This window comes from Gekko japonicus, unplaced genomic scaffold (genome assembly GCF_001447785.1).
Source record: "Gekko japonicus isolate JY-2015 unplaced genomic scaffold, Gekko_japonicus_V1.1 scaffold211, whole genome shotgun sequence".
NCBI classification, from domain to species: domain Eukaryota; kingdom Metazoa; phylum Chordata; class Lepidosauria; order Squamata; family Gekkonidae; genus Gekko; species Gekko japonicus.
In genome coordinates this window covers 140,036-146,747 of record NW_015164187.1, presented here as the reverse complement: position 1 = coordinate 146,747, position 6,712 = coordinate 140,036, and positions in this window count along the sequence as shown.

Below are 6,712 nucleotides of genomic sequence, written 5' to 3'. Positions count from 1 at the left end.
GCCTTTAAGATTGTACAGGCTTCTGTAAATAAGGGAGAATAAAGGAGAGGATGTATGTTAAGGAAAGGGTTAAAAAGTGGGAATGGCTGCTTCCACATGGAGATTATTCCCTGCAAGGGCAGCAGGAAGACCCTGCAGTAAAGAAGAGTGTCCAGACATCATAGTGCTCAACCAACTTATGATTTGTCTAGCTCCTTTTTTTTAACCCTTTATTATGGAGAAAGTATACATCTAATTTTATCTAGGTTAAAGGGAAAACTGCAGCTGGTGTGTTCATGGGGATGCTCCCCCAAAGCTCTTTTTGGATTGATCACACCATGCTATAACAGTTGTGTGGCTAGAAAAAAGAAAGGGGGAAAAGCCCTTTAAAGGGGAGGGTTATAGGCTGTGGGAAAAGCCAGTGCATGTGCTACAGTGAGAAGTGGGGAGGGGGGTGCAGAGCAAGCTTGATAACAGGGCATGTTGACACTGATCTTACACATTCCCATGCTGCTTTGCTGCTGCTGCCGCCGCCATGACAAAGGTGTTTTTTCACACCCCATCTGGAAGCAGCCAATGGTTAACAGAAGGAAAGACCCAGCTTTGAATCCAGTAGCACCTTAGAGACCAACAAGATTTTTGGGGTTTCAAGAGTCACAGCTCCCTTCATCAGAAGAAAAGGAACAGAACCATACAATCCTCAAGGAAGGAAGAGAGAGCAAAAATACATTTGAACTTCAAAAGCAGCCAGATGGAATTAATACATGTGGGCCGCAAACCACAGTGTAAGGTGAACATGTACAGTGACTCTAACTGTAGTCCTCTCAAATCTTTGCAGTGTCCCATCTGTGGAGGTTGGGGGTGTAAGGCTCAGCAAGTGCAAATATAGGCAGCCTTTGGATCGGGTCATACAACAAACGGAATCTATGTTTAAATTTCCTGAAACAGAGAAAGGCATAGTGCAACAGAGGCAGAAGGCACCATCCAAAGCACAAAGGCAGTCATTGTGCAAAAACCGGGTAACTCTTCTGCATCCAATCCGTCTCCTTTATAAGACAATATCCAAGCCGTGTGATAGTTCCCCATGAGCTCAGAGCTTTTAGCAATTCAGCAAATCAGTGGACCCATTGTGAATGGAAGCAATGCACTCTGTGTATTTACCTCTCTTGTGGGCCCTTCTTCTGAACAGTGCATGTCATTTTAGACCCAGTCTGTGGATTTGTTATGGAAATTGACTGTTGGAAAATGCCTCTGGGTTTGCTTCTCCTTCTACACTTTGATGTCTGCATACTGCTGCTAAACAGGGAGCACCACTTTTACAGCAGGAGGGATTAATAGCCTTAGCCATTGTCCCCTCCAGCCTAAACGTTGTTCCCACTGTGTGGTGATGGCCCTAATCTTGTTGGATATTGTAACTCTGCATGCAAGAGGATCTGGGAGGGAAAGGGTTAAGAGAATTTTCTCACTCAGGTACACTTGGCAGTTGGCCCCACCCGCTCCTCCGTTAGATGTTGAGGCTCTCTGGCCATTGCTTGCCTTGTTTTTTTTCTTATATAGGACCTCTCTTCTCTCTTACCTGGCTTGGAGCTGTAGCAAGTTAACTTTTTTGAAGTTAATCTGTTCACAATAAGTTAAATGTACCTACATGAATATGTCATGTAAGATGTGCTTCTATTTTTGTAAGTAAAATTTCTTTCTCTTGTTACCATTGGAGTCAGATCACCTTTGTAATTTGTTTGAACAGCATTTTCCCCTTAACCAGAAAACGTGGAGGATCGCGGATACTGCATAAAGCTTCTGTGCTTCCAAGACAAATGATCATTTTTTACATTTAACCCAATAGATCTGTGGCAGCAGTAGAAGCTACCACTGCTAACCCATGTTGTAGTTAGAATGACATATGTGCATCATCAAATGTTTGCTAAAATGTGGATTAAATTTGTAAATTCAGATTTCTGCTTTGTGTGTGTTTGTGTGAGTGCATATTTAATTTCCTATATAGTGTCTCTCATGTCAGTTATGCTCTTTATCTGTCTAATTCAGGACAACTTTTTTGGTGACTCTGAAGGCAAAAATCTGTCGTTTGAAATGTACATATTTCCACTGCAAACCCACAGCATGTGGGATCATATCCTAGATGACATATCTGGCCTGTCTCTTGAAGAACTGCTGTAAAGAAAAATGCTGACTCTGCACAGTCATTCATAGATAGGAGGCTAAACATTTGAGTGTCTTGGGATTTATAGAAAATGAGAACAAAACAGTCCTCTACTGTTTGGTTACAAATTCCAGAGTGGTAGCCATGTGTATGTATCAGCCAGTTGAAGAATACTACATTCATCTGTTTAAGTGGGTTCTGTTCCATAATAAAACCTTATGACTGAATACATCTGTTCATCTTTAAGGAACCACAAAACTCTTTTCTTTTGCAATAAAACTGTTTCAGGAAGGGAGATTCTCACTTTTGCCTCGCCAGTAAGGATTGTTGTAATAATACCAGGGATAGGCAGAGGTTTGATTTGAGCATGGGGACAAAAAGGCTTGTTCATACATTCAGTGCCCAGTAGCTTGGAGCCAAAGAAGAGTTTCCACAAATGGAACAAATTCCACTTGGGGAGCATGGCTTTCTTGCCTCCCACCACAGCTCAAAATGGCCCCCAAAGGAGGGGCATTTGGGACTGCAGGGGGAAGGAGGAAATGAGAAAGTCATGCAGAAGCCATTCTGTCCACAGAAATCCTCTGTTGGGTCCAAGTTAGTGTGCAATAGCCAGAATGCTGAGCTAAGGAAAACAAGGTCCAATGACCTTGGGCCTGTCACTGCTCCTCAGTTTAATCTACTTTATGGTAATTTTGAGGATAAGAATGGCATAACACCTTTGTACACCTCCCTGGATTGCTTGGGGGAAGGAAACGATGCAAACGTAATAAATAATTTATAGGTTGTTAACTGAGATTGCTCGCCTGAGGCAAAAGCTCTCACTACACAAACAAGAGCTTTCATGAGTCATTGCTAACTTCTCCAGATATCTGAAGAAATGAGCAGTGACTCACAAAAGCTCATACCCTGCCACAAATTTTGTTAGTCTTTAAGGTGCTACTGGACTCTTGCTCTTTTCTACTGCTGCAGGCAGACTAACATGGCTATCCATCACAAACGAGGAATTCCATACCCTGCTTAGACCCTTTAATTACACTTTAGAATCCTTCTGGTGGAGATGCATAACCGAGTATATACACCCCTGCCTGATTAGACTGCAATGATGTGATTTCCCCAAAAGGCAATTCAAAGAACTGGAAAAGAATAATAAAGGACCACTGTTCATTCAACAAATGCAAAGGTAAGCTTCTCAGAGCCTAAAATGTAAATTGTCGATATAGGTACCTAATGGAACAGATGAAATAAGGGGAAAAACTAGACCAATCTAGCCCAGCCCACATACCCTAAACATCTAGCTAAAATCTGGTTGCCATGACAATACAAGACTGATTTGTATCAGTTCTCTTGGCTTACAAAAATATTCCTGCAGCTTCAATCCACCCCCCAGTACTGTCCTTCATTTTTTTTAATTAAAAGTTTTCATACTACTGTCCTTCATTTTCAGAGCACTTCTCTGTGTTTCTTTCCCCATGAAGTATCGTCCCTCAGAAAACAAAATAGTCCTGATTGGGCTAGGCCCCAACAGGCACATAAGGTTCCCATGTTACATAGGAATATTCTATAATGTTCCATGGATCACATGCACTTCTGTCACAAATAGTAATGTGGATTGATTTGCACATCTCAGGCAAAGAAATTCTGGGTTTTGTCCTCCACTGAGAAGCATCTATTAGCAGGTAAAGGGGGATTTGTGAACCAGGGGTCTTATACCCATTGCTTTGATACACACGAGGGTTATTTTGTCTTAAGAAATCCATCTTTGGATACCCTTTGGAGCTTTGGCCAGTCAAAGTAGCCTAACAAGAATTCTGTATTCATACCATGGACACTTCGGCCATATGCCATAAGCCTTAAATTATGTACTATAGAGTACTACCATTTAGATCTACAGCAGTCCTCCACAATAAATGACAGAATGGTAGCCCTTGGTGATACTTCTGACCAAGGGCACCCCTATGCAAACTCCACAACAAGTTTTAATCCATGAGGAGGACACTTAAGAGGGAGTACACTTAAGAGGGAGTAGCAGTTTAGAAGCAGGCAAGTATCGAGTAGAAGCAAAGACCAAGGAAAGAAAATGGAGGCAGCAGAAGTACTAGGATTAATTTACCAATTGTTAGTGATAATGGGACTCTTCCAGGGAGGTTAAAGCAAAGAATGGATTCTGTACAAGATTACTACAGACAAGCCCTGCCTCCTAACAAACTCCTAAGAAGAGATTTACATTTCGCAGTTTTATTGAGCTGAGAATGGAAGGTAAAAAATTATTCATTAATTAGATTTTTAGTCACTGCTTGCTTGAAGGTTCTTATGGCAACCTACAATATTAAAACCAATAAGGTAAAACAACATAAAAACAAATAACAAATATTAAATATTAACAATAAATTATTAAAATATGCAGCTATCACCATACCACTATTAAAACAGCCCAAACATGTAGTTACCCTCCAAAGGCCAACCTTGACAATTCACCCTTGCATGCCCATCTCAGTAACTGAAATAATTACTTGTCCATACAATCACTTCTAGGATGGCTGACACCTATCCGTGAAAGGGCATATACACTTAGAGGTGCCCAGCATCTTCTATTGGTATATCCCTCATGGCTTGGGTACCACCTGCTGGCGGAGGTAGAGATCCCGGATCTTAGACAGGCTGCTGTGGACACCAGTCAGGGCTTCAGCAATGCTGTGCAAGATGGAGGCGGTCTCTCTGTGGCTTTCAGCGTACTCTTGCCGGAAGGCACGCACCTCCTGTACCAGCTGCTCATTAGCCTGGACAATCCATCTCTCTGCTAGGCTAAGATGGCTGCTTTCCGACAGCCCTTCCTGAATTGGCACTGTCAGAGGAGGTGCTGCATCTTCCATGTGACAATTGTTCAGTTGCCCATGTGGAGACTCCTGGTCAAATGTGATGCTTGCATAATCCAAACCCAGGGCCTCCTGCTGTCCCCCAAGCTGACTGAGTGAGAGTTCAGTATGTGAGGAATTTGGGGGACTTCTGCTCCAGTCCTCACAGGGTTCCTCTGGGATTTGGCCAGAGCTCCTGAGCAGCCGCCTCTCAGCCCCCCGGCTCACACGCTGCTGGACTGCCTCAACAGGAAGGGGGTAGGCTGGCTCTGGCTTCACATCTACTGGCTCTTCCTTCACACCTGCCCAGAGCAGAGAGGACAGAAGCAGCCGCCAGCCAGAGCCCAGTTCAAAAACAATGAGCCCTTCCTTCCCATTTATATAAGCCATCTTTAAGTCTGCTAAGGCTCAGTAATGGGAAGGAAATGGTAGAATAAAGCATTCAACAATGATGGTTTATTAAGTAAGGCTGGAGACAGATGCCATTTTCTTCTTTCAGAGAGTCAGTTTGAAATAAGAATCCATTTTCATTTCTTAGATCTTGCAAGGTTTTGCATTGCTTCCACGCATTGTTTCAATGCAAAATCTGTTTGACCAGAGGTGATAGTGGGCCAAAATAAACCGTGTACAAACCATAGAAATGATGGCTTTTACTCAAAATACTTTCAGCTCCCATAAGCTTTGCAGCTGTGAAAATGAACTCCGATTCTGGAAGTCCCTGGTTCAAATGTGGTTTCTGCCCAATTCGCTAGGTGGCCCTAGGCAAGATTCTATCTCAGACTCAGCTTCCCATCTCTAATACGGGGATAATAATACTGGCCTAACTCACAGGGCTGTTATAAAGATTATTACAAACTCATGTGTATGAAACACTCTGAACACAGAAAAAAAGCACCGTTAAAATGCTTCTTGTTGTTGTTAAAATAACTGTGTATCTCTGCCTGAAGTCCTAATCCTTTGTAATAGAAAATCCCTCAGCGTCAACAGAAACTCATCCCAGGATGCCTCCAGAAGAGGACTGGGTGGCAGAGGACATTTTAAGTGTACCAGCCTCCACTTACTTCATCACTCAATAGTGGGAATGCGAAGCTTCAAAAGGCACCCTGCGCTAATGCTTATATAAGCAGCAGTTTCAGCAACTGAGCTGAGTTTGAAGGCCAGGAGAGAGCACTGACTAAAGCAAATGCAGCACATAAAAGCAGGAAAAGAGGAGAAAATGAAAAAAACAGATATAACTGAATTATTACAAGGTTTCTAGACTTCCTATAGTAAAGGAAGGAACATTTTTATAAATACCAATATTTCTTCATCTGCTTGTGAGGATGAAACGAAAGAATGAAATGTGGTGACCACAGACCCCCATTACCAATGCAGTTGTGCCTTTTTCAGATTCCACACCCCTCCCCACAATGCCTGCAAGCCAAAATATAAGGTGGGCAATAATGGGACTACTAGTGAGATTTCTGTTTCATTTTTATTTGACAAAGACAAGACAAAGATTTGCTTCTCGAGTTTCAAGCAACTGAAAAGCTATTAGTGGTATTACATTTTAAGTGGATGGCTCAGATTTTCCAACCAAGTTTATACCTTGTTCTGACTTTTTGACATTTCCCGGAAATAAGCAAATGCCAACAGACTATTGACATGTTCTTCTATTTCTTAGTTTGAGCGTGAGACCTTTAAACCTTAATTTTTCCTTTCCAACTAGACTTTGAAACTCCTT